Consider the following 27,593-nt stretch of genomic DNA (forward strand, 5'->3'; position numbering starts at 1 on the left):
TGGGACAAAAAGCAGTCTGTGAATGCCCACTGTAAACTCGCTCATGTAGCTGGCATCCATTTGAGTGTACAGTGTGCATAATTTCAAGTGCAGAATGGGAAATCTGCCCTTGCTTTAGGACAAAGGTGAACTTCCCATATTTTCAGTGGATGCCAAGACCTGAGGCTTAAGGGAGATCCCAAATGCTCAAATCAGGAGAGTTGAGTAGAGGCCAGGAGATGGAGGAAGGAGAGCAACATGGCTGCAGCTCCCTGTTCCCACCATGGAACAGACCACATAGCTCACAGGGCTGCCTCCAGTTCTGTGAGCTATGGTAATGCTAATGCTGCTTAATTCACTTGAAGTTCTGCGTTCAGGTCTGAAGTCCCCAGCACAAGAAGGATGTTGTTAGAGTAGGTCCAGGGGAGGGCCACAAAGATGATCAAGGGGATGGAGCACCTCTCCTATGAAGAAAGGCTGGGGATGTTCAGCTTAGAGAAGCCTAGAGAAGGCTGCAGGGTAACCTCATTGCAACCTTTCAGTACTTGAAGAGGACTTATAAAAAAGATGGAGAGTAACTCTTTACTCAATCAGATATTGACAGGATGAGGGGGAATGGTTTTAAACTAAAAGAGGGGAGATTTATATTCTGGGTTAGGAGGAAATTCTTCACTCAGAGGGCGTTGAGGCACTGGAACAGGTTGCCCAGAGATGTTGTAGATGTCCCATCCATGGAAGTGTTCAAGGCCAAGTTAGGTGAAGCCCTGAGCAACCTGATCCAGTGGGTGATGTCCCTGTCTATGGCAGGGGAGTTGGAAATAGATGATCTGTGAGGTCCCATCTAACCGGAGCCGTTCTATGATTCTGTGATTGATTCTGTGCTAACAGCATCCACTACCACAGTGGAAAAGGTGCGTGAAACTGGGAGCCTGGACTCCCTAGTCATCACACTCATGCTCCTGAGCTGTGGTACTTTCTCTGCATGCCACCACCAACCCTAGATTTGCTGTGACGCACAGTGAGTTTTATCTGCAGTACAGGGCACACAACCTGCTGGTGGGGCTTCTTAGCAGAAGTAAACTATGACCATGGTGGCTTGTTGTTTTTGCTGCTGACCCCAAAATTGCTGTGGTCACAGGGCCCAAGCAGTGAAGATTTGAGGATCCTGTTGAAACCCTTCCGTGGAGAGAAAATAAGGGCATGCTTCATCTTGTTTCAGATGACATTTCAACTCCCAAAGCCACACGGCATTTTCTGCTAGGGCAGCCTGATGCACTTAACGTCACACACACCTTTCTTTATCCTAGTGGTGTGAGCAAGGGGCAATAATAATAATAATAAAAAACTTCAATCCCTTTACAAAGCTGCCAGCTGGCTGTGTAGCACAGCACACAGGGCAAGGCTCAGAGCAGCCAGGTAGCCAGGAGCTGCTTGGCGAGGGGAGGGCAGAGTAACACACGCATCTTCCCTAGTGCCTGAGGAAAATGGAGACAGCAACAAGGAGCTGCAGGAACTCACTATGTGCCAGCCCAGCAGCCTCCCTTCCTTGCTGCCATAAAGCTGACCCCGCCAGGCTGGCGCTCGCTCCCTTGTTTGCTAGCCTGCCTGCGTCAGCAGTAATACGGGGAGCTCAGCTGCTCATCATCCCAGCTGATAATGTCTCAGGAGGAATTAGGCAAGGCAAGCTGGTTGGAGGGAGAGAGAGGGTTTTGAGGGAGAGTAATCATAGGCACAGTGATGGGAAATAAATGAGATCAGGAAAAAGAAAAAAAAAAAAAGAAAGAAAGAAAAAAAAAAACTCAGGCTATTCTCAGGCTAGAATGGAGTGTATTTTTAGGAAGATGAGGCACTTGCAATGCCAGCAGGCAGGAGTAGCAGGTCTCCTATGGACTTTGGCACAAGGCTACTGTGAGTAAGTAGCCACAAGGCAGCTGGCATTTAGCTGTGCTGCAGGAAAGCTAAAGGGGTAGGCTGAGGGGCTGGGTTAGCCCCCTTGTCTATAGATGAGATGTGGCAAGAAGCAGGAGTTGCTGGAGGATCTGCATGGCTGCTGTGTGGGCTTTCCCTTGTTTGAGCCAAATCAGAGCTCTGCTTGTCACAGGTGCTTGGTCACACACTGTCCAGCTGGGATTTGAAGCGCTTCTTCCCAATGAGGGCACTGCTAATGAGGGCATGACAACCCATAGATCATCTGGCTGAAACCAGGGGTCCTGGCAACGTGAGGAGCATTATTCATGTTACAGCAGCCCCTGGTACTTCCCTCATCAGCAGAGTGAGCAAACAGAGCACTACATCAAAAGAAAGCATACATTTAATCAGTTCCTGTGGTGCTGTAAAACTCAAATGTAATTTGAATTTTCTTTATCCACTTCAGTGTTTTGTCGACTGCCAGCACCAGAGTGACATTATTCTCCTTCTCTCAGTTGTTCCCCAGCAAAGCATGTCTCTTTGCATTGAAATTCAGTAAAGATTGGGCAAACACTGTGGCAAGGTCAAGGATGTTTTGCAATATCTTTATCTGTGTAGCCTAAATGGACCTGGCAACTGAACAGATTGCACTCTTTACCCATGGAAAAAAAATAAATAACTCATACACATCGGTTACACTATATGTACATGGGAGCAGGATCAGTTTGGTTGTCCATCTACAAATGCTGTGCTGACCTCCAGATACATGGCATGCCTCCACAGTCACTGTGCCTGGACTGTCCAGTGGTCTGTACCACGTATCAGCTTGGCTCTGCCAAATGCCACAAAATATGACCCCTGCAGGAAAGTCGCCTGCCCAGAGAGCCAGCCCTGGGCTGACTGCCGGGCTGCAACCAGAACTGTCAGTTCAGAAAGCTGCCAGTCATGGAAACAGGGAAGGAACAAGTATGACAGTGCAGAATTATCTTTTCTTGTTTTATAAGAGTGCTGTGTCATGTCTACAAATGGAGAACAAAACACTGTAGCAGTTTATGCTTTGTTTTGGTGTTTTTTGATTTTTTTGGGGCATGCATTTTCTTTATCTCCAAATTTTCTGCAAGGATCATCAGGAATTGATTATTTATCAATCCAAAAAGTTGCTGTTTTTCCTCTCTCTCTCTCTCTCTCTCTCATTTTTATGTTTTAGTTAACTGGCCACCAGCAGAGGAAGCACTATTAGACTGATGCTGAAAGCAAAGATTTTGTTTAATTTCAGAGTGACTGATGGAGAACTGTCAAGGGAAAGGTGCCTGCTGTCTGCATATCAGCCCCTGAAAAGCAAGCCCCAAAAGGGGATACCCTGTTGATTGAATTTTTAGCCAGTGGCTATGTTTGAATATTCAACTACTGTCATGGCATAGCCTCCCTTGAAACAAATTATTTTGCTTGTCATCATACTGCCCAGTCAAATTGCATTTCATATTCTTATACAGAAATTATCCCATACTGTGTTTTTCCCCCTAGAACATGCTCTGAGCAGACAGGCAGCCTTAGCTAATAAGCCCGAGAGGAAAAGCCTAGCTTAGAAAAGTTAAAAAACCTCTGAAGGACTGTTCTTTTTGGCAGAAGCACTTCATGCCCTCTAAGGGAATATTATAAGCTCTCGCCTGTCGGCTAGCTCATAAATTATCAAGCAAGAAGATTATTCTGATTATTCCTCCATTTATAAGGATATTGAAAATAAAATTCATCACCAAGGTCTGCAATTTGTTGCTTGGTCCTCTATAAATGACCATGCACTGCAAAGCCTCTTACGAGGCAGAATACCTCTTTGGGTATCAAACAAGGTTTGGGAAATACAAATATTTGTGAGAGAAATGAAAAGAAAGTTGTGTACATCAGAAATATCCTTTGCACTAGCACCAGCCTTAATGCCTGCTTTTCACCTCTGCTGGTGGGTGTTTCTGCTGCCTCTGGTGCTGAGAACAGGGGACTTCTACCCAGGCACCAACACAACCATCTTGCCTTAATATCAAGAATCTCTTGTATTATACAGGAAAGTTTACAGATAGTCATGTCAGCTTAGCATTATAGTAACCTCTGGATTGTTTGTCCTTGACTTTGATTTTTGTCTGGGAAATTCAAAAGCTGGTCTGGCCCCTCCATGGCCTTTTAGCTGATCTTCACTTTATTACCACAGCTGTGGGAAATTCACTCTGGGAAATCTTGAAACGCATCTTGTCACCATCTAGATTTAGACTGTGCTCTCATTCTGTCCAATTGAAGAGCTTTCTGTTGCATGGCGTATGCAGATCTAGCACAGCTTTTGATGCAATTGGAGAGAAGCTTCCCGTTTTTCAGGTATTCCCTGCAAGACCTACAAACACCTTTCATCTTTCATTTCAGCTGTTGTTTTGGTTTGGTTTGTTTGTTTGTTCCACACCCCCCCACCCCTCCCTTCCCCAGGGCTTTGCTAGTTACAGTTGCAACAACTGGATTCAAATAGAGACCTGGCAGTAAAAATCCTTGTTTTCAGTCAGACTCCACATGGTTATCCAGGCATCCAATTCCCCATATAAATTAATCACTAAGACAATTGACAAAGGGAGAAGATGAGGTACAGGCTGAAAGTCTGATGAACAGGCTTTTCAGGATGGGTGTGAAATGAGACAAGCAGCAGCTGGCACAACACCCACAGGGACTGAAGCTGTGGTAAGCTACCATCCCAGCAGCTGGGGATGGTAGCATACCTGCCTCTCTCTAAGGAAACAAGACCTCTTGAAATCTTCAAAAATCCCGAGGTGCAAATGACGTTGCACCAGTCCGCTGCATCTCTGTTTGCTACCTGTGGTCCCAGGTCTCATCCATGTCCATTTTTAGACCAATAAGTGAGCTAAGGAATTGCCCACTGAACTTGCTCCCTACTGTTTATTCTTGTTTTATAACACTAGCCAGAGGTCAAAAAAATCAGAGCCTGAGATGACTGGGACCAGCCTGTATACATCTGCCTATATCTCTGCATATTTCTATATGCACATACATAGACAGAATAACTTGCACGAGGCATGCAAGGTTCAAGACTAAGGGGGAAGAAGTGTTATCCACATTTCATAGATGGGGTGCTGAAGGAATAGGAGATGACATGGTTCCCAGATCATATTCAACATCTGTGATAGTACTGGAAGACCAGCCTTAACCTTCAGGGTTAACTAGAGAACTATCCCTCCTTCCTCTAAGAAGGAAAGAAGAAGGCTAATAACAATAAATAGGATTGTACTTACAGTAGAGTACTTCTAATATTAAAATAACCTTACTTCCCTCTCCGAGATAGTCTCCCTGCCTTTTCTTAATTTTGTATTCAGTAGTCTAAAGCAGAAACTGTAACAATTATTTTTTGATTTTTTTTTTTTATTTCTTTCCTTTTTTTTTTTTTTTTTTTCCAGCAAACCCTGCAATAAATCAGACTTGGGAGCTCTGAAATTTGTAAAATCCAAGCCCTAGTCAGCTCCAGGCATTTTTACATGACGCATACATTCATCAGTGCACACTGCTGTTATTTCTCTGCCAATCACCTTACCCAATGTGAAGATGTGTCACAACACTGAGCAAACATGGAAACAGCCACTTTAATCAACCATATTTTCCCCATCTGGTAACTTTCCTTTAACATGGTAGTCCAGCTTTCACACAGATTTTATAGAGATAAAGTTTACAAGCAATAAAAATTAACAGCCAGTATATATGCAACAAACAAATCAACAAAACCCCCCTATAGTGTGTGCCTGAGTGGATCTAATTCAAATTGTGACTAAACTGAGGTTGCTTTTCCATGAGATATTTTGCCTGGGGATGTGCAGTATGCAAAGAGTGTGTGATTCATCGCAGCGAGAGCCAGACCAAGGGTGACAGGAAGAAGTTTGGGCTACAAGCAGGCAAAAGCAACCATGACAGGAAAGAAAAGCCACGCAGAACTGTTTTCCACATGCCAGGGTGCCCATTGCCCTCAGAGAAATAACTTAACTTGGCAGGGGAATGAGATCCTTGCCTTCACTGCTGCCTACAAAGAACTTCACCTGCTTCCTTCATTGTTACCTCTCCCTCTCCATAACGGGAAAAAAAAAAAAAAAAAAAAAAAAAAAAAAAAAAGTGGTTAAAAGCTGGGACAAGTGATGTTTCCAAGCAGTCTCTACTCTGCTTCCAGTTACACAGCAGTGAGAGCTCCTCCATGTACCCTGGAAGGACTTTTTTTTGGAGGATTTATTTTCCAGTAGAACAGGCAGTCTCTGTGGAGACTGGGAGCAGGTGCCTTGCTGGTGGTAATCCTTTCAGTTGTCTGGTTCATGTGTTATTAACGCACTTCCATCATTTCTACTGCCATAGATTAGGAGTATTAATGGCAACAGAACAACAAATATCTGTGCAATCAGAACCTGACATCTTGTATTTGTCATGCCACCAAATAGTATGTTTTCACATTATAAAGCACTTATATGGTGGATGGATTTAGGCTGTGATCATTACTGTGTTTGAATGATATTTTAATGTCCAGTCATTGTTGCATCTCATTCAAATACTGCAAAGAGGTATCTGGCATCAAAAGGTGATGTGGCAACTCTGCCTGTTTTTTCCCAACCTTCCCTTTCCCCTTCCCGTCTTTTCCATCAGCTGCCTCACCTCAGTCAAATTTGGCAAAGGACTTAAGGGATAATATCTCAGAGATATTAAACTCCTATAGTTTCTGCCAAAGTCAGATGTGGAGGAAAGATACCCTACCAGTGCCTGCACTGAAGTAGAGGCAGGATTTTGCCATTGCCTCACAGCCCTAAGGCAGCCGCTCACTGGCCAGTTGTTACATACTCTACTCCCAATTGCTTCATTTATTTCCTGCTTTTTGTCCAATCGAGGGGTGAAATACAGGTGAAGCAGTGGGATGGGATCAGGCTATGTGAGGCAGCAGGATGGAAGGGGACACGGGAGGGGCAGAGAGGGATTGCAGGGATGCTGGGTGCAGGAGAAAGAACTCCGGAGCAGGGATGGAAGTGGAGATGGGAACTGGAAGCACTGCAGATAGGATGGAGTATGTTACAGTGAATGTGAGTGCAGGGCCCCTAATGTTAGTGAAAGGAAGAGGGAATCCAGGGAACAGAAGTCTATCTATTGTATTAAAACATCTTTTATTTTTTCTATGTAGGATTTAGAATGAATTAAAATTAATGAATCAAATGAGATGTTTCACAATTCATATTTCCCATAAATGATTTCTAAGGAATGCAATGGAAGTACATTTTAAGAGAAACAAGGGAAAAGAGGGGAGAAACCTGAGTCTCAAAACCAAGAAAAGACAACAATCTACAGTTAAAATGTTATTTCTGATTCTTTATTCAACTGCTTATCAATTTCCTTTGATAATATGCACTTGACTAATTGGCATAATTTACTTTGTTTATAATATTAAAAAGTGATCTTAAGCTCAGGTAAGAGATGCTTTGTGCTTTGTGTTTATTCCACAAGTGGACTTAGAGTGATTACTATCCAGCTTGTGCTTAAGACTTAGCAAAAATAGTGGAGTATTTTTTCCTCTTAGCTGCATGGGCAGTTTTGAGAACTAAAGATAATCTGATGCCAAGTTAGAAGAGAAGAATGTCTTACAGGCAAATGCAAACAGCTATATCTGATCATGAAAGAAGGAGGAAAATACATATGACCCTGGGAAATATTTGTGTTCCATGATGGGAATATTGGGAAGACATACAAAGCTAGAATTGTCATGGTAAGGGCACTCGGGGGTTATGTGAAACCTATCCATGGACACCTACATTTTCCTAGTTTCATACTGGTGGAAACACTTGTTCCAGCAAAGTGTGCTGGCATGGTGACTGCTCTGTTCAGTTGTATAATGCCAAGAGGGTCTTTGTTTCCCCACATGAACTAATGGAACATGGGAGGAAACAACTGAAATAAATTCTTAACTACGGAGTCTTCCTGGCACCTGCTTAGATTTCAGTTCATTGTACTGAACTATATACAATATTGCTAAATGCAGAAATAAATCAGATCAAAAACTTGAAGTGAAATCCCTTCATCTCTATTGTTCTCTGAAGGCCAATATGTAATACATGTGTGATCCAATACAAATTTCAGCAATATATAAATTTAATTGCCAGCAATACTAACATCTAAACCTTCTTTTCATCATAATACATTTCAGCTTTAAACTTTGTCCCCTCAGATCTGCCCAGCTAAGATGTTGTATGAGGAACACCCCTTAAACAGCTATTCCAGAAGCAGCTGAAAATTCCCAGTGATCTTCTTCTGCAACTCCAAATGCACATTCAAGATGTCAAAACACCTCAGAGTGGCTTTCTGCTGTGTTTTTTGTTTGTGCTGGTTCAGAGACAGCAGAAGCAGTTGTGACATGTCTAATCAGGACTGAGGAAACCACAGCATTTTTGCAGCTCTGGCAAGTGCCAGGAAGTTGTCTTATATTCTGTTTTGGCATTAGCTCCCAAACTCTCCTGTTCACTTTTCTGATATAATTTTGTTTTAAAACAATCTCACAAACAACAGGCTTCCTGAGAACTGATAAAGATTTTGTTGCTCTTTTGACTGTGCTGTACTGTTCCAGCTCTGCTTATCAGCACAAACTGGCTCGCCATCATTAACTGTTAACCTTTCCTAAGATAACAAGGGGAGACTGCAACTTTTCTTTTCCTGATGAAAAAGATTTGTGAGATCTACCAAGTCCTTGACTTTCTCTTTCTCTAAACCCATTTTCCTTTCTTCACCTGGCGATTGCTGGATGCTGGGGAGGGACATTTTGGGCTGACGAGTTCCCCACCCAGCATGAGGAGCTGAGGTTATCAATTCACACAGGGCCTCAGTTTCTTCTAGAGATTAATCAGCTGAGTATGAATAGTGAGGGTAATTGTCACATAAATAGCCAGCTCTACAGCAAATAACCAAACTATTTATCCTGAGATCTTTTAATTAACTTTATGAAGAGCAGGAGATGAATAAACACCTAAGCATCTAGGTGCCAGTAAAATCATTATGTTTTGCTTATGATAATACCAGTTCTCTATGAAATCCCTACCTACATTTTTGACTCTGGCAAAAAGTCTGCAAAAAATTTACACTTTTTCCCTTGACTTCAGCCCTCTTCCTGACCTCAGAGCAGCAGCTGATGTGAGTCCAGAGCTGCCTGTCTGCAAAGTCCTCTCCTGTATGATGTGATTTCAAGCCCTATCTCTCTAGTTCACAAAACTCCTGAGACACCCTGTATCTGGGTGTCGGAAATAGTCTGTCTGCAGCTCTGAGCCAATGCGAAGGATAAAACTGAAATTCAGGTTTGATCTTGCAGATGCTCTGACTGAGTTTTGGAGCATGCCTGAATACCTGCATTGTGCAAAAGAGATCTCTAGCCTAGTTTTCTGTGGAGATGGGGCCACAGGTTGACCAGTGATTCTGCCCATCACCTTTTCATTGTCTGGCCAATATCATCCAATTTTTTTGGAAAGGTGGAGCTCTCAAAAACTATAATTTACCTATGATTTTTAAAGCTATCAGCCAGGGAAAGAGGCATTTGTACTGATACTGAAGGTACAGCCTACTGAGAGTCTGGGTGAGGGAAGACAGATTTTGTTTTCTTATGCTTTTGTTCATTCTACTCATAAGCCAATTATATAAGAATGAGGACAGTAAGTCACAGTAACTTTTTGTCTCCAGTTCTAATGCACACCAAATACTCATCCTTCACAGAGCTGTCACTCTGAAGTCAAACCCTACAGCTGTGCTATCTTGCTTTGAAGCATGGGCTGAAAATGAATGTCCTCTGGAGGTTTTTCTGAAAGAAGGTACTCAGTGCTGCCACTACATCTTCCCCTTGCATCCAAGTGGCCTTGGGCTCTATTCTCTTCCCTATAAAGGGCAGCAGCCTTGCTTGTGCCTTTTCTCAACTCATCTGTTTCCTTATCTGGACAAAGAGTCCCTGGCTCTTTCCCCTTGTTTTTTTTGGGAACTGCTATGAAAATTCGTTCAGAATCAGCCACATGTGCAAGTCTTCCTGTGGTTTTAGCAATGACAGCAGTGAGGCAACATTTAATTTGTTGCTTCTAGCTCTTAACCTCAAAGGAAAAAGGTGGTAACTGTTAATTGCATCACAGCATGCGCATGCCAGCAAGCACAGCACTTTCCTCTGACTCTTGGTGTCTGGAGAAGAGCGAACCTAACCAAATACAGACCCAAAACAGCACATGTATGAACCTAAGCCCAAACCACATTGCAAAATGTCCGTGTTTTATAGTTCCTGTGGATTCAGAGACATTATACTCTGTTGCATGAGATCATTCACCGTCCATACAGAGCTCCTGAAACTAATGCATAGATATAAAAGACTGCAGGAATGCTGACATATATCCGCTGCTGAAGGCAATTACACACTGACAACAGTCATGGGGAGATATTTCTGGAAAAAAAAAAAAAAAAAAAGGCCTGAGGCTGTCCAGATCAGGCATGTTGCAAGAAAAAGGTTGCAATAAATAAATAAATAAATAAATAAATAAATAATCTGATTTTGAGGCCTTGCTGTTTTATTTAAAAGTTATGCTAGGACTTGGGGGTTGTTTGTTGGGAGGCTTGTTTCTTTCTGTTATCTAGCATTGGCTGTAGGGCACCCAGGAGGGTGTTACAAGGGTATGCGTTACTCTGTGAGAGAGATTTTGTGTGAAGGGCTTCAATAGAGGGGCTCCTGGTTGAATTCTGCATGGCTACAAATGCTCACTGTTGCTTCTGCCTCAGGCTTGACCATTATCCTGTCTCCTCTTTGCTCCTCCCTTCCCCTCCCTGCCCATCCTTTGCCAAGTCTAAAGCTGTCCCTGTCAGAGGTAAGGTCTGTAAAGGTCTGTATTGCTTTAAAACAGCTTGTAGGGAAGCAGTGATGATGGAAATACAATGAAGATTGGACATATTCTAACTAACCTCAGGAAAATTGCCATCGGGAATGCAGAGTATTCCCCAGGAAAAGATGCTTAAATGGTTGATTGTGTGTTTGTCCATGAGGCTTTTATCAGACCACATAACAGCCTTGGGCAAAGCTTATGAAGACTGTTCTTGAATAGGCTTCCATCAGAGAAGGAGGGGTGGGAAGCCAGCTAGGATGCTGAGAGGCAGTCTGTTGCATTTAGGAAATACAGTGAGTAGCCATACAAGAGAGCAAAAGAAATAGGAAAAAAAAAAAAAAAAAAAAAAAAAAGGAAAAACAAACAAACAAACAAACAAACCTAAAAACAACAGGGCTTCCTGTTTAGTAGCTCAGAGGCTCAGGGGCATCTCAGCCAGCAGAACCCAGAAAATCCATACTGATGAGTCCTTAATCATCTCACACCATTGAAAGCTTTATTGCACCAGAACAATCAAATCATATTTCCAAGCATAGTGACAGAATTTGGTAAGCCATTTAGATGAAGCTACAGTATGATAATCTGAGTTGGACTGGCAAGAGACAATAAGGTACAACTGTGCAGCTTTTCCTTTGTTCATGATTTTTTTAATTAGTAATTTCAAAAACCTCTCCTGTGTGATTTTGAGAAGTCCCTCTCAAATAACATTGCCGGGCAGTGTGTGGTATTTTGCTGGGCTGTCTTGCCTGCCTTAGGGCTTAAGATACTTGTGTTTAAATTGTGTCTTCCCCTTCCCCCTCACCTCTTTCCAACCTAGAGTTAATTTGTTCCCACACCTCGGTTTGTGTGAACAGATGCCTCCATCTCTGAGCTCACAATTGCTGGCTGGGAAGTGATTCAGCTACTAAACAGTTATAAGTGAGCAGGGGAATTATCACTGGGTATTGCTGACATCTGAAGAAATAATCTTGTGTTCATGACTTTGCTAGCAAATGAAAAGGGACAAAAATAGAGGCCCAAGCTGCCTCAGAGTGGGGCTGCATCAGAAGTCATCTGCAGCGAGGAGTCAGTGAGCAGCACTATTGGTACTCCTCACTGCAGACAACTTCTGATGCAGCCCCACTCTAAGGGTAAATTCTTCTGCATGTGGCACTGGAACTAAACAGCCTGCCAGCATCCCTGCATGCACTGTGATGCTGACTTTCAGTGCAGTGAAAACAGGGCCAGACTGGTCTATATGGACTTTGCCTCCCTGTCTTCTCCTCATGGTTGTACAGTCTTCTGCCTTGCCCCATAGTATGGACATTGCCTCCATGTCTTCTCCTCGTGGTTGTACAGTCTTCTGCCTTGCCCCATAGTTTCCACCTGGGATATTTGACTTCTAAATAAACTGCACCAGCTTCATGAATGGTCACTACCATGGCACAAGGATGAGGGACATGGGAATGTGGTTCCCTGTACGTGGGGGAGGTGTTGTAAAACCCTGATTGCTGTCAGCAATGCAGCCAAACTCTGCTGTAGAGGATGCCATGAGGAAACTAGAACCAGCAATCAAAAAATCACAAATTCATAGATGGTAATGAGCCAACAGGACAGTTAAAAACATTCTTGACTTACTTTATGTTTTTTAAGAAATATCCAGGACAAAGAGTTCATTTTTATATATTTTTTAAAGTTTTTAAGTTTTAAGTGTTGAGAAGTTCCTAGTTTGAGTAGTTTCTTAGTCAAAGTAGCTGAAATAGTTTTTCACATTTTTTTAATCTAAGTAGATGCAGTCTCCTTTTTTTTTTTTTTTTTTTTTTTTTTTTTTTTTTTTTGATTAAGCTGTGTTCAGTTTTATAAATAGAAATTTGGGGATTAAAATCTTACACAGGTATTAGAGTAGAAGAATGTCAGTTTTCTTATTTTTTCTGTGTTGCGTAATCTGAAGTGCAAAAGGATGAATTCAGTGAACAGCCAAAAATAAAACAAAAACTTATGCCAGAACAATAGCACCTCTGCAGCACATCAGCAGAGTCTGCTGCCTTCTCTTTTGTATTCTTTCTCCTGCAATACTTTGTTGAAAAAAGTAGACAGCTCCAGTTAATAGTATTGGGACTTAACTCACAATTTGTGGTCCTCCTAGGCTGATAAATCTAAATTATGTAGTCAGTCATAAAAATAAGGATCATAAACAAAGACTGGAGATTTAGCTCCAAATTCCTCTGTCTCCATGACGGGCAAAAAATATAAATGTGTGATGCAACCAGAACACCCATATCCACATCTGACCCTCTTAATGTCCCTAAACCACGTGCATACACTGCACATATGGTGACCACAGCTGTGGAAGGAGATTCCAACATCTTCTCCTGAGTGAGACAGAAGTGAATATTGGCAAGGAAAGAGACATGGACGTGTCTTATCACTATGGGCAGGCAGGTGGACCACTGTAAAATTTACTATAGAAAAAAATAATATGAAGAGTAAAGGCTGCAAAAGTTTTGGTTCAGAAGTTGCTGAGGAAGACTCTGTCATGCTTAAATTAGCACTGAAGCTGCTTGATTTAAAGATGTCTTTAAGCAGGAAAGAGTTTTCTGTGAGGAATTAAAAGAGGCCAGTTAAATTAAAAGGTATGCAAATTTGTCTTTCTTCCTATCACAGAATCACAGAATCACAGAATTTCTAGGTTGGAAGAGACCTCAAGATCATCGAGTCCAACCTCTGACCTAAGGCTAACAGTCCCCACTAAACCATATCCCTAAGCTCTACATCTAAACGTCTTTTGAAGACTTCCAGGGATGGTGACTCCACCACTTCCCTGGACAGCCTGTTCCAATGCCTAACAACCCTTTCAGTAATTATATTTAAAAAAATGATAATTATGAATAAGAGGAATTATATTTTCCATTACATAAATGAAGATGTTGAGATAGACTCTTCTGATAAAAACTGGAAGTAGGAAGCTAGGAAGACAATTATAGACAAGCTGTGGAAAACTAGTCTCTGCTGGTACGGGTATCCCACAGGAGAAAATTCCTTTGTTTATATAGTAACTGTGATGATGGTGGGAAAATAAAACAAATATGTAATTAAAGACCACGCTTGAACAAGGCAGCCCAGACAGTTGAAAGCCAACAGACTAATCTGGGTGAAGTGTATTCATTTTACCTGGAGAAGATAATGGTGATCTTCAAAGTAGTCAGTTTACATAATGACCTCACCTACAACAAAGAGTCATTGCAAAAGGGGTAGGATCAATTTTCAGATTAAAATACCTCAACATAGTCGTCCAAATGTAAACTGGGTCTCTAAATTCCAAGAGTGGTCAATGGAAAGTTAGAAAATTCAGGATATGGAGCCTGAAAAACTATTCAGCTGACCAAATGCAGCTGTTTATTTTAAGATGAGCTGAAATATCTTTCTAGACAGTTCATGTTGCTACATCAAATTATCTTAACCTGGATCTAAATCAAATCCCAAATTGTCAAAATAAAGAAAGAAGTTGTAAGAAAAAGGAAAAGAGAAAGTCAAGAGAGAGAGGAAGGTAAAAAGAGAGAGGAATAGATGAACTCATAATTTTTGTAATGACTCAGAAAACCCTTTAGAGAGAATCCAAAACAATTGCCTGTACTCTGAATCTGGAGGCACTGTTGTGGAACACTGAATCCCTGTGAAACATACACTATGACTTTCTGCACTAGAGGTGATGTCCCATCCCTTCTCCTTGAGGTAGGGCAGAAGACAAGTGCCTCCATGCCACTGACAGTCCTTAGAAGTCTCTGGGTACCTGGGCAGCCTCTGGCCTTACACTGACCTGTATTGTGTTAGTTTCCACCAAACATAACTAGAGAAGCCATACACACACACTTCTAGTTGGTACCAGGGTCACTTATGAATAATACAGGGCAGAATGACATACATTTACTGTGTCAGTCCAAGATGGACTGACTTTATCAACTTTTGTGTATGTGGTGTTCCCTGAATTCCTGGGAGAAACTCCATAAAAATTCTCCTGGAGCTCTCATGGACCAGGTGAGGTGCCCTGTCATGATTCCTAGCATGGCCAGTATCCATCATACAGTTATCTGAGCAGAACTGGATCCTACCCACTGCTTCCTGCTGAACAGACCTCATTCCCCAGTGAGCCTCAATACATACTCCAGAATTATATTTGTGGTCTTTCCCAAACCTCTAAATGATTTTGTGGACTGGTAGTTCGGCCTGGATCTTCCAAGTTCCAATATGGAAGACATCCTGAGCAGCATGTTTGTCCCAGACCACATCATCATAAGGGTATTAAACTTGAAGTTTGCACCAGGCTAGGAAATACTGTGGATGTGCTAGAGAACAGGATTAGAAATCAAAAATTAATCTGAAAAATTGATGAAGACCCCCTTTGCAATGACATGAGATAGGGAAGAGCAAGGTCAGCCAAGGCAGAAATCTGGGAATATGTATGAACTTCATAAGTAGCATCTGTTCAGGGACAAATTCTGCCAGTAATTTTAGAAGGTGACAAACTGACCAAGAGTCAGAGATGTTACACTGAAAATTTAGTGGCATATTTCTCACTGGAGTGTACTTATTGTAGCACAGCCTGAGAGACACATGAAGTAACCCTTGTCTGGATTGGCAGTGGATGTTCAAGCAAGATTTACTTAGGATTAACTGATCTTCTCTAAGCAATGAAATTCTTTCTCCTCTCCTATTTTAAAGAGCAAGCCAAATGAGGAGAAAAATGATAAATAGATATGTATTCTCTGCACAACAAATTGTGCAGAAAAGGGAGAAAGTCAAGACAGAGAGTTATTTCCTCATTTACCATCAAACTGTTTATGACAGTTCAATCTACCTCCCAAGTTCCCTTTTCCACTTTGGAAGGGAAAGCATACAGCCTCCTTTCACATTACCAGATGGAAGCATCAATACACACATATGAACATTGGCCCCGTGTCAGTTTTGCCCTACACCCCTTGGAAGGAACTACAAAACTCTCATTGACTCAAGCGGATCAGATCCAGAAAAAGAAGTTACGATATAAACCTTTTCCAACATATTTGCAAGCTGGAGTGTATTGCTACATAGACAAAGGCTCTGTTCGATGGAGTTATTAATTTCAGTCTTCTCTTATTGAATTATTTCCTATAAACACTCTAACAGGATCTCAGTAAGGACTCCAAAACCTCTGCCAAAGCCTTCACTGAAATCCCTCCTTCACAGACATAATTTGTTCTCAGAAATTCGTTTGCAATTAACCTTCCCACACTCACCCTCAGCCACCAGCATGGCGTCATAGTCAGAACATGGCAGTATCACACAAAGCATAACAGCATACAGGCCCAAAACTACACCTAATCTTTAAGGCAGATTTTTTATGCAGTTTCTGTTCTATATTTTCTGCATTTTTTGTCTCAGCCTTTAAATTTACACATGCTTGTCCCATCCAAGCTTTGTCATATTAACACAGTAAAGATTAGACAACTAAATTTGCCTTGTTTGCATTTTCTGCCAGTTTGGGTCTAGCAAACTTGGTATGATGATATGATAATATTTTAGAAATGTAATAGAATTGTACAGTGATGCCATCCCCATAGCAAAGGTCTCTATAGTGTGTGATCTGTAGATGCTACTCAGCCATCTGGGGTGGCAGGAAAGGAACATCTGAAGAAGAAGCAAATTGCATCTTCTGTTTGCAGCCAGCCCACATCAGCCTAGCAATAGCAGGCTGAAAGGCAAATTCTTCTGAACTGCTAAGAGATATGTGATATAGCATCGTTTAAGTGAGGATTTGAGTTGACTCAGCAGGTCTTGAAACTATGCTGCTTCCCAGCACCAGGATCCTTTTTGTGCTTTCTCTTTTTCTTCAGGGTTCATCCTTAAAATGTTTTCCATTAAACTAGTTGTGGCAAATAGAACAGTAGACAAAAGTATTTCTCCTGGCAAGAACAAGGATAATAACTCCCATATATGTAAGTAATATTCCTTATTTGAAAAGGAAAGATCCATCAAGAAAATTTTGATTGAAAAACAATTGATTACTATCTTTAATATATATATATAAAATCATAATAAAAACATCCAATGTGCCTGAACATGACGAAAGCTTTGGTCATGACTTGGGAGGCTGGCAACCAAAATGGTTGCCGCCAGCATCAGTCTCCTGTTGTTTTGGATCCCTCAGGAACAAAAACTGGGTTTTAGACTCCTGAGATGGGTAGGTTCAATGCATATAAATCTAGGACATTTTTGTCCACTTCTCCTAGAATTGACAGCTTATCTTCCAAATTGCTGAATGCAGACTGGGTTGAACTACTCAAAAATGCTGGTTTGAGTTTATGAACCCCAAGGATTCTGTTCTCATCTGGAAAGGCAGGATCTCAATTAATCAGGCTCACTTAGAGAGATGGTAAACTGGGGAGAGCTATACAAAGTTTTCTGATGCATTGTGCACTGATGTAAAAGTTTTCAAATATCCTATGGCTGTCTCTCAGGTCCTTATGAAAACAGTTGAGGATTTCTTGACTTCAGAAGTCATAATGAAAAAGTATTTTAACTTTAGAATCGTATAAGAAAAAAAAAAGAGAGAGAGAGAGAGAGAGAGAGCAGCTGTTTTCTGCAGAAAGATATTGGATTTGGGAAAAAAAATGTTGCTTAATTATCTATTATGGAACCCTCCCAATATGGTTGTAGCAGGAGTCAGCAGATGGCACTGTTACTCATAGTGATAAAATTTCTTTTTACAGCTGTGCAAAGCTTGATACCACTTTGAATAAATTTTGTGTTGCTGCTCAATTTCTGGTGAAAAGTGCTTGGCCAAAAAGTAGGCATTGGCTCCCTGCCATATTTATCAAACCAAAGAAAATGCTCAAGACAGATCTGGCCTTAGGGAACTGGACAGATTCCTGAGAAAAGGGATTGTTTCCATGCCATCTGAGCACCTCTGCTGGAAAATAAGGAGTAAATAAATGAGTGTTTTTTAAGTGAATAGTCACAGACTTTTTGACTTCTCCTCAGCTGGAAGTTTGATGCTTACAAGGATATTGGTTTTGACCATACGGAGTTCTTCTTAGAGCCTATGAGCACTAATGTAGAGGCTAGATGGACACTACAGGACCAAATGTGTACAAAGAAACATAAGCCATGCAACCCAATGAGGTGATTCAGTTCTGGTAGAAATAAAAAATAAAAATAAAATAAAATAAAATAAAGAAATAAAATGAAATAAAATAAAATAAAATAAACTTGACTATCAAGACAGAAACAGGGTGAAGAAGGTAGTTGAGGCAAAGCTGTAGAACTTTAGAAGACAGAGAAGGACTTGGAAGCAGGAGGACACCAACTAGCTGGAAACTGGTGGAAGCACTTGAAAAAACAATGTACACGTGGAATGTTGTAGGGACAGCAAGATGAGAGAAATAATAAGTGCTGCAGCAGGTACAGAAGTGGGTCGTGGAAGTATGTCTAGAAGAGGCTGGCAAGGGAAGGCCACAGAGTACTCAGTTGTTGTTATTCATTTCTGATGAAGATGTACCATCTCTTAGAAAACTGCTATCCGGTCTGAAGCACTTATCTCACTGATACCATGGACCAAAAGAAAGCACATAATGCCCAGTAATTTTCTCAATAGCTGCATGTCTTCTTTAAGGTTATTATTTTTTTTTCCTAAGAGGCTTGCAAAACCTCTGTTAACAAATTCTACTTGTCAGTGTTTGTTGGTGTTTCTGGCTTCTCTTATTACAACTGAGACATCAGTCACTTCAGTCTGCCTCTTAATGATGAGAAGGCACACAGACACAGATGCATACACCCTTTTTGTCTCAGAATGACTGTTATGTTATTAAGGTGAGAAGGATCTTGCCATTTGACAGAAGCTGCATAAATCATCCACAGAGCCTCTGCCTGCTGAAGAAAAAAGCTGGTTTATAGGAATTTTCACTAGGATGTTCCCACTTGTCTTGAATTCTCTTTAACATATACAGATTTGTGGAAATCCAGGTCTCACTGGAGGCAATTTGAAATTCAGCCTGGGCTGAGGTCGGATAGGCAACCCCAGCTTCTCACACCTGTGAGCCACAGCTGAGCCACATGAAGCAGAGTGAGGGCTCGGGGGTGAGCTAACAGCGTTCGTTCTTCCTCTCATTGCATTTAAAAATATGTGTCTTTCTCTGTTTCTGTCAGTTATTGTCAGCTATATCCAGAAAATATAATGTATAGTCTCTATGCCCTGTAGAATTTTGGAGAGTGCATGCTTTCATCAGAGTCTTCACAAAGTGCTCACAACTGGGTAAGTTTATAGGCAATTAAGAGATACAGAACTCTAAAAATAACAGTCTATTTATAACCTATTGTGTTGTTACCATAGTGGTCACAGTTTTCTCTAGTTTGCAAGATCCATTTTAGGTTGTTTCTTTTTTTTTTTTTTTTTTTTTTTTTTAAAAAAAAAAAAAGGAAACCAAAGGACTGCTATAATGGTTGAGTTAGTTAATGTTATGCTTTAGGCTCTTGGTTTTCTTAGATTCTGAAACCAAATTGTTCATCGGCTATGAAATTTACTAAATCAAAAAGACAAAAAAGGGCCTTTGAAAATGCAGAAGGAGCATAAGCTATGTTCCCAATTTGCTCACATAAATAAATAAATCAGTTGTTTTCTTGTTATTAGTCCTAGGTTTGTCTGAGATAATCAATATTTGCTCCATCATTGATTAGGGTAGGGCTGGACAATAACAGAAATTTGTAATGCAGATGGGTATGAAATATACAAAAGTGAAGAAAATCATTATATAATAGGCTTCTTTTTTTATTTGTGTGTGTGTACCACAAATTATTACTTTCTTATATTCTCCTCTCTGTAAAGTTTTGTTTAACTAATAACTCAATGAGGAAAAATGAACAGCAACAACAACAACAAAAAAAAACCTTATGTCCAAGGTATTAAAAAGCGGGAACAAGATATTAGAGAGATCCCTATTTACACACTACCAAATTATATGAGGGGTACTGCTGCGTAACATGTTGAACATATGTTCAATAAGAGCTGCAAGGTTAAAGACCTGCTAAAATCATTTGGAAACAAGTCACTTGCATGGCTTCCTTTATATGTCTTCAGGCAATTACATATTTGAACTCTCAGCATCCATATCTTCTCTTCCAATGAACAAAGAGCTGCAAAATTCTCTTCAAACATCCTATGCAGTCAATGGCCATTTTTGATTTTGTCTTCCTACTTAATTTTGGGAGGTTCAATGTTCTTGTTGAAATAAATACAGACTTCCTGCGTGCAAAGGAAGAGGCCACAATCTGGAATAGGGAGGGTAGGTGCAGAACAAAACAAATGATGCAAAAAAAAAAAAAAAAAAAAAAAAGTTAAGTGAACTACAACTATAGATGATGATTCTTCTGGATTCATTTCATTTGGATGAGAATTACATGGCAATAATATTTAAATCTTTCAGCTTTTATGTTTTGGAATAGATTCCTTTTTTTTTTTTTAAAAAAAAAAAAAAAAAAGCATGACCCTATTGTGTAGTAGACAGTTGATAGACATTTGATATCTCCTGTGGTACTGTGAATTTGGAAACCAGGGAGTCTGTACCATTCGTTTTGTTTTCAAACGTGATTATTTCTTCTCCTACCTTACGGGCACTTCATTGATAGCATCTAACCTAATCAATTATTTGGCCTTTCATCATAGCTGCCAGCTTATGGAGCAATAACTAAGGAAGAATGTCTGCACGCAGAACTAGGCAATAGCTTTATTAGCTCAATGAGAGAGGAGGAAAAAAAAGCAGTAAATTGTTCTCCACCAACTCATTTCTGGATTGTTACTCACTGGGCATAAAGATCTGGGGCAACTTACCAGATAGGCTTTGACTGGATGTGTTTCAGATATCTCCAGGCTGATGTGAATGGTCTTGGTCAAAGCTAGCTTCCAGTTTAACAGGAAGTCTAAATTACCTTGTCTTCTCCTTCTTCCCCACTTTTAAAGAAGACAATATGTGTAAGAATGATTATGTAAGAATTCAAGACAAGGCTTTTGGATGTAGGAGGATAAAAAATGAGAACCCACTTCAGCAGCAGAGGCTGTCTCTACACCAAGGATCACCAGAGCATTCTTAATGAGGAGGTTGATCAGGGTCCATGCTTTTGAATTTGATTTTGCTGTTTTCTGTGTGTTCCTGGATAGCATATTATAGCAGGCTGGAGCTGAGCAGCATTACATACTGCCAAGACTATGGTTGTCTCTTAGTGGAGCAGTCCTTTCTGGCAGGGCCCTCAGACACCAAAAAGCCAAAGGACACATTTCCCTGTGTGAAGTGTGGAGATCCAGGTCTATGGTGCGTAGAAGGCAGAGGCATGGCAAACTTCAGGGGTCTCCAGTGATAATTTTCATCAAGACTCTGCTGGCAGAGGGACCTGCTTAAACACTGGTAGCCCTTTTACAGGCTTTATGTGGAATTTGTCTACTTCTGTCAACATTTCTGATGGGAATTTCAAAGAAAAAAAAAATTTATATTTTTGGAACCAGGCAAAGTAGAAGGTTATGTTCTCCAGAGAGACAATGAGAGGGACAGCCTTCCTGGAGACTTCTCTGAAGAACCTTTCCCAAATCTCTCTGAGGTATTCTCCAAATTCAGGATAAAAGCAAGGTAATTTATTCGTTTCCCTGTTCTTCTGTGATTCTGTCTCTTCCTTTCCTGAGAAAGATTTCTTCACAACAATTCTATCTTGAACAACCTTGTATCATCAGATTTTTTGCAAACCTCAGCCTAAGGACATGTGATCCTGAATCACTTTTCTACTGAAATGCCAGAGGATTGTTTTGAGATGAGCCTTGGCTTGTGGTGGTTTTTGCAGGAGAGGCAAACAGAGGGGACCTGTCATGGGCAGTGTTTTGTTGCAGAACTTGGTTAGTCTGTCTGTCTGCATAATTTCAAAACTGCTGATTCATTTCCAGACTTCAAAACTAGTGACTCTAAACATGGCCTTTTTCTAACTTGGGGAACATTTTGTCATGGTATGTAGACAAAAGACATATTAATGCAAATCATCAGGCTTAAACTAAACTTAATCTGATTTGCTGTGTGGAAGACAAAACAAGCAAATTCCTTCAAGGCTGTTTCTCAGATTTAGCCATTAGCTCTAGTCACAGCCTCTCTCTGCTGCTGCCAAAATATGAGCAGTGGTCAGAAAATTTTATGCTTCAGCAGGGGGAGCGTAACAGCTAATGAGCAATACCTGACCCATTCCTCTGCAATTCAGACAAGTGCACAAAGGCGGCTGTGAGAGAGCACTCTCCAGGTTCCCTCCTTTTCCATTAATTCTTTTGAGCTGGGGACGTGCAGAATTCAGTGAGGCAGAAATATTGTCAATTTTCCCTCTCCATCTTTTCCCTCTGGGGCAGCTAGTTAATGGGGGCGGAGGGTGGAAATAAAGCCTGTGAGTCATGCAGGGAAAGCTTGCTACAGGCCATGCAGTTGGATACCCCAATGAGAAGGGCTGGGTGCATCGCTAGTGAAACAATCTCTTATCATTGGTTTTTGCATACAGTAGTATGGCATTGTGCGGCCACATAAGATGTTGCGGTACAGAAGTTCTGTCTCTGCAGCCAGCTTAAAAAGTTGATGTGGGATGTACTAAAAGCATGGGATGGGCAAGTTACCTGAGCTATGAATGTCTGAACTAGTTAGTTCGTTCCCACATGTATGGGGCTTGCTTGCCTGAGAGGCTCAAATCAGAACGAAAAAATCCTTAAGAGATATGTCCCTTTGCTTTTGGTTTGAGTTTCACTTCACTCTGAGGGGAAAAAAAAAAAGTATAGGGACTCATTTGGTTCCCTCCAAATGTGGAAGATATGTGAGCTGCAACTGTCCCTACATACTTTCAATTACAGAAAATAAAAACTATTGAAGAATCAAATCTTAGCTACTTGTAGGTAAGCTTCTGGATGGATGCATGAATCACTTGCTCTAAACACAGCTAAATATCTGATTAACAGCTGCACTTTGGAGCTGAGGAAAAAAGGTGATTAACATCTTGTAGAACCCTTTTATATGCATGTTGTTAAATGTGTATATTAGCTGCCAGTGAAGCAAATACTTGCAGCTAAACCAGTTAAATGTGATAAATGTGTCTTTTGAAAATAATTAAGGTCATTTAATTTGAGACAGACTAAGATTGGACTCAGCTCCAGGTATCAAATTTCACCTTCCTATGCTTTCAGATTGTGGTAATTTGATATTCCAGGATGTACATGATTTACTAGTCAAGAAAACTTATACCTGTTATTGAGATTGATATCAAAGATGTTACTGTAGGATGCAGGTCATGAGATGAAAACAACATTAATTCATTTTTGAGCTGAAGAATTCCTTATCTTTTTCTCTTCCACAACCACCCACATTTAAAAGGATGGAAAAATAGACAGGAAAGGTGGAGAGGATGAAACTTTGAACTTACTGTTTTGGAGACTGTATCCCTGCCAGATGACTCAGAATTCAATCTGCTGCTCACTTGGCATTACAAACTGGAAGTCAAGTATTAATTTCAGTGACGTGAAAGAGGAGACAATACTGGACTGAAATGCATTGTCCCAAAATGAAATAGACCTGTTCATAGAATCATAGAAGGGTTTGGGTGAGAAGGATCTTACAGACCATCCAGATCCAACCCCCCTGCCATGGGCAGGGACACCTCCCACCAGACCAGGTTGCTCAAAGACCCATCCAGCCTGGCCTTGAACATTTCCAGGGATGTGGCATCCACAACTTGTCTGGGCAACATGCTCCTGTACCTCATCACCTTCCTAGTAAAAAATTTCCTCCTTATATCTAATCTAAACCTTGCATCTTTTAGTTTAAAGCCACTACTCCTTTTCCTATCACTACAGCCTCTGACAAAGGGTCCCTGTTTTCTTGTAGGCCCCCTTTAGGTACTGGAAGGCCACTATTAGGTCTCACTGGAGCCTTTTTTCTCCAGGCTGAACAACCCCAGCTTTCTCAGCCTGTCTTCATAGAAGCGCTCCAGGTGGGGCCTCACAAGAGCAGAGTAGAAGGGGGGCAATCACCTCCCTCCACCTGCTGGCCATGCTTCTTTTGATGAAGTCCAGGATGTGGCTGGCTTTCTGGGCTGCAAATGCATGCTGTTGTCTTGTGCTGAACTTCTTATCAATCAACACCCACAAGGCCTCAGAGCTGCTCTCAATCTATTCTCCACCCAACCTGTATTTGTGCCTGGGATTGCCCTGACCCAGGTGCAGGACCTTGTATTTGGTCTTGTTGTACTTCACTATGCTTGCGTGGGCCCACCCATCAAGCCTGCCTGGGTTCCTCTGGATGGCATCCCTTCCCTCCAGTGTATTGACTGCACCACACAGCTTTGTGTCCTCAGCAAACTTGCTGAGGGTACACTCAATTCCAGTATCCATGTTGCCAACAAGGTGTCGTGGTTCTGCTTGAGTGGGCAGCTGAGCTCCACCACAGCCGCTCTCTCACTCCCCCTCCTCAAAGAGGAATGGGGAGAAAATATGTGAAAAGGGCTCAAGGATTGAGATAAGGACGAGAAAATCACGCAATAATTATTGTAACGGGCAAAACAGACTCGGCATAAGGAGATAGTAAGATTTATTGCCTACAACTAACAAGCGAGAGAAGTGAGAAAACAAAGGGAAAAAAAAAACAAAAGCACCTTCCCCCCCCATCCACCCTCTTCCACCTCCTCCCCCCGAGCGGCGCAGGGGAACGGGGAATGGGGGTTATGGTCAGTCTACAGCACTTCTTCTCTGCCGCTCCTTCTCGGTCACTCTCGTCCCCTGTGCTGTGGGGTCCCACCCACGGGATGCAGTCCTTGATGAACTGATCCGGCGTGGGCTTCCCACAGGCAGCAGCTCTTCCAGAACTGCTCCAGATATGGGTCTGTACCACGGGGTCCATCCCTCAGGAGAAAACTGCTCCAACCTGGCTCCCCTACGGGCAGCAGCTCCTGCCAGATCACCTGCTCCTGCGTGGTCTCCTCTCCACGGGCTACAGGTCCGGCCCAGAATCTGCTCCGGCAGGAGTCTTCCACAGGCGGCAGCCTCCGTCGGTGCAGGGCCACCTGCTCCACCGTGGTCTCCTCCACGGGCTGCAGCGTGGAACCCTGCTCCACCGTGGTACTCCATGGGCTGCAGGGGGACATCCTGCTTCACCATGGTCCTCACCACAGGCCGCAGGGGACTTCTGCTCTGGCGCCTGGAGCACCTCTCCCCCTCCTTCTACACTGACCTTGGTGCAAGGCTGTTCTCTCACTCCCTTGACTCTCCCGGCTGCTGTGTGGCGCAGCGTTTTTTCCCTGTCTTAAATATGCTCTCACAGAGGCGCAAAACAACATCGCTTATTGGCTCAGCTCTGGAAAACAATGGGGCCCTTCCCAAACATGGGGCAGCTTCTAGATCTTTCTCACAGAAACCACCCCTATGGCTCCCTGCTACCAAAACCTTGCCACGTAAACCCACTACACAAGGATGTTAAACAGTGTTTGTCCCCCTACTGAACCTCCAGGGAATACTACTAATCACTAATCTCCACTTTGACATTGAGCTGTTGACCACAACTCTTTGAGTGCAACCATTCAACCAATTCCTTACCCACCAAGTAGTCCATCCATCAAATCAATGTCTATCCGTCTAATCCATGTCTGCTTAGAAAGAATTTTAGTAGCACCCCACCAACCATCACCATTGCCATCTCATGATCTTTCTGGGCATTCCTCCAAAACATTCTCCCTGTATCACAGAGCTGGATCAAGAAAGAGAGGACATATGCTGTTGTTGTCTAAAATTTGTAATAATAAAAAATACCTTGAATGGTCTGCTGGCTGTTTTCCACAGCCAGCAGTTAAATACTTCATGCCCTGACAAAGTTATCTGTGAACTTCAGAGTGATGGCTGGACAGTATGATGATACCCTGAGAGGAAAGAGATATTTTGACAGCATTTCATGTGAAATTCTTGGTCCTTAGGAAACTGGGTTGGGTGAAAAATTGATTATCTCCAGTTAAGCTGCTCTTTGGATGTGGTTATCAATGTTTCAGTTTCAAAATAAGAAGAGATAGCAAGTTGGATTTTTCATATGAGAGGTCATTGTGTGGTGGTGGTGCTTTTGTTAAAGAATGAAAGAATAATCTGATCTCTGGCCTTCAAAAATACAGTTTAAAGTTTTGAGTTCACTAAGCATTTCTGCTCATTAAGGTTAAACTGGAACAAAAGAACTAGAGATCGGGTGCTAGGAAAAAGTCTAAAAATAAAGATGAGCTATTGTCTTAGACTGGGAAATTGGTGGAGGTCTTTAAGAACAGGTTGGACAAACATCTATCAGAAATAGCAATACTGAAGCTGGACCTGGGCACGTGCTATGTGACTTCCTAAATTCTTTTCCAACCTTCTTGTTAAATAGTGCAGTAAATTATGCATGAAGATGATATTTATTAAAAAAAAAAAAATGTAGCACTTTATGGAAAAGTTAATTTCTGCATGGTCAAACCAGAAGTGAGGTCTTTTTTCCTAAGAAATTGGAAAAATACTGAACTGGTAATAATGTACTGAGTAATACTTTCCACTGCACCATCAAATTACATGCTTGCATCTGTCAGCCGTATGCCATTCCAGTCTTTCCTGTCTTGATTTCATTAATAGCACTGGGCCAAACCCGGCAGAATTCCTGTTTGTGTAGGCAGGTGACCCATCTCATTAATATCTTCTTGCTTTCTGTTTTAGTGAGTATAACCCCAATAGTGTGGCATTTCAAAAATCACATGCTTCATTAATGCACACAGCTTAGAACTCCTGGGTGGCAGAAATAAAATGCACTGTTTATTTTCCATCCCCTGCCTCTTGCACCTTACAGGGACCCTGTTTGTTCTGTGTTCTCCCCATGTTGCTTGTTCTGTACCACATCCCACACAGCAGGGCTACAGATCCGAGGAGGAACTGCTGTAATACTGACAGTGATCTTGGCTGACAGGAATATGAACTCTGTGCTTAGTCTGAAAATAATTATTCTAGTGAATTGATCTTCTATTGAAGTGATGGCCTGACCTCTCCACACAGAGTTATTCCCTTAGAAAACTCTGTGGGACACATGCAGGAGGCTGTTTTTGTAAGCCTAGATGACAGTTCAGGGATATGCAAGGTAATTGTTCTTTGGCAGACGGAAAGTCTCAGTGGGACAGATATGCTAATAAACCTTTGGTTCTTTAATGAAAAGGCACCTAAATGAGTGCTGCTGTGCCCAGAAAGCTTTGGGAAGATAAAGCCAAGGCTGCCTAGTGCAGCTAAGCAACCTGGGCAGAAGTGCAGTTTTGGGATGTATGATTATCATACACTTCATCACCTTGATGAGAAGATACTGTAATGAGGTTAATTCTTAAACTTCCTCCCACATGTTTCACAAGTTTTGTTCTGTGTCCCATGAGCATGAATCCTCAGGGTCCTTATGCAAGACCTTGTGATTTAGGTGGGCAATGGAGCAATTACCCCAATGGTGCTCCACAGCTGTGAACCACAGGGTGGGGGGCAGGTTAGGAATAAGGTTTTGTTTTCTAAATACTTGGCAAGTGCTGGGGAGAGGTAACAAGGACAGAAACTTTGAGATGTACGAGAAGCAAAGCAATACACTGCTGCAAAAATTATACAAGGAGGCTTTGCATTTACTATAGTATTCAGAGGTTTTAAGTCTTGCTACCAAAGATACTTCCTCCATAGGTGGAAGAAAAGGATTTGGATCTAGCTGAGCCTCGTTCATCAGAGGATGGCAAGACAATGGCTTTTCCCCTCCTACTCTTTATTTCTAAATT

At 41.7% G+C, this 27,593-nt stretch overlaps 1 long non-coding RNA gene across 1 annotated transcript in view; it reads left to right on the top strand.

The window, feature by feature from the left end:
- The first annotated feature begins 18,890 nt into the window (after positions 1 to 18,890).
- Positions 18,891 to 27,593, top strand: part of LOC311433413 — a 53,524-nt gene continuing 44,821 nt past the window's right edge. The window contains exon 1 of the long non-coding RNA XR_014690742.1: positions 18,891 to 19,050. This is a non-coding gene — a long non-coding RNA (uncharacterized lncRNA). The remainder of the gene's footprint in view (positions 19,051 to 27,593) is intronic.

This window comes from Aythya ferina (assembly GCF_964211825.1).
Source record: "Aythya ferina genome assembly, chromosome: 3".
Classification (NCBI taxonomy): domain Eukaryota; kingdom Metazoa; phylum Chordata; class Aves; order Anseriformes; family Anatidae; genus Aythya; species Aythya ferina.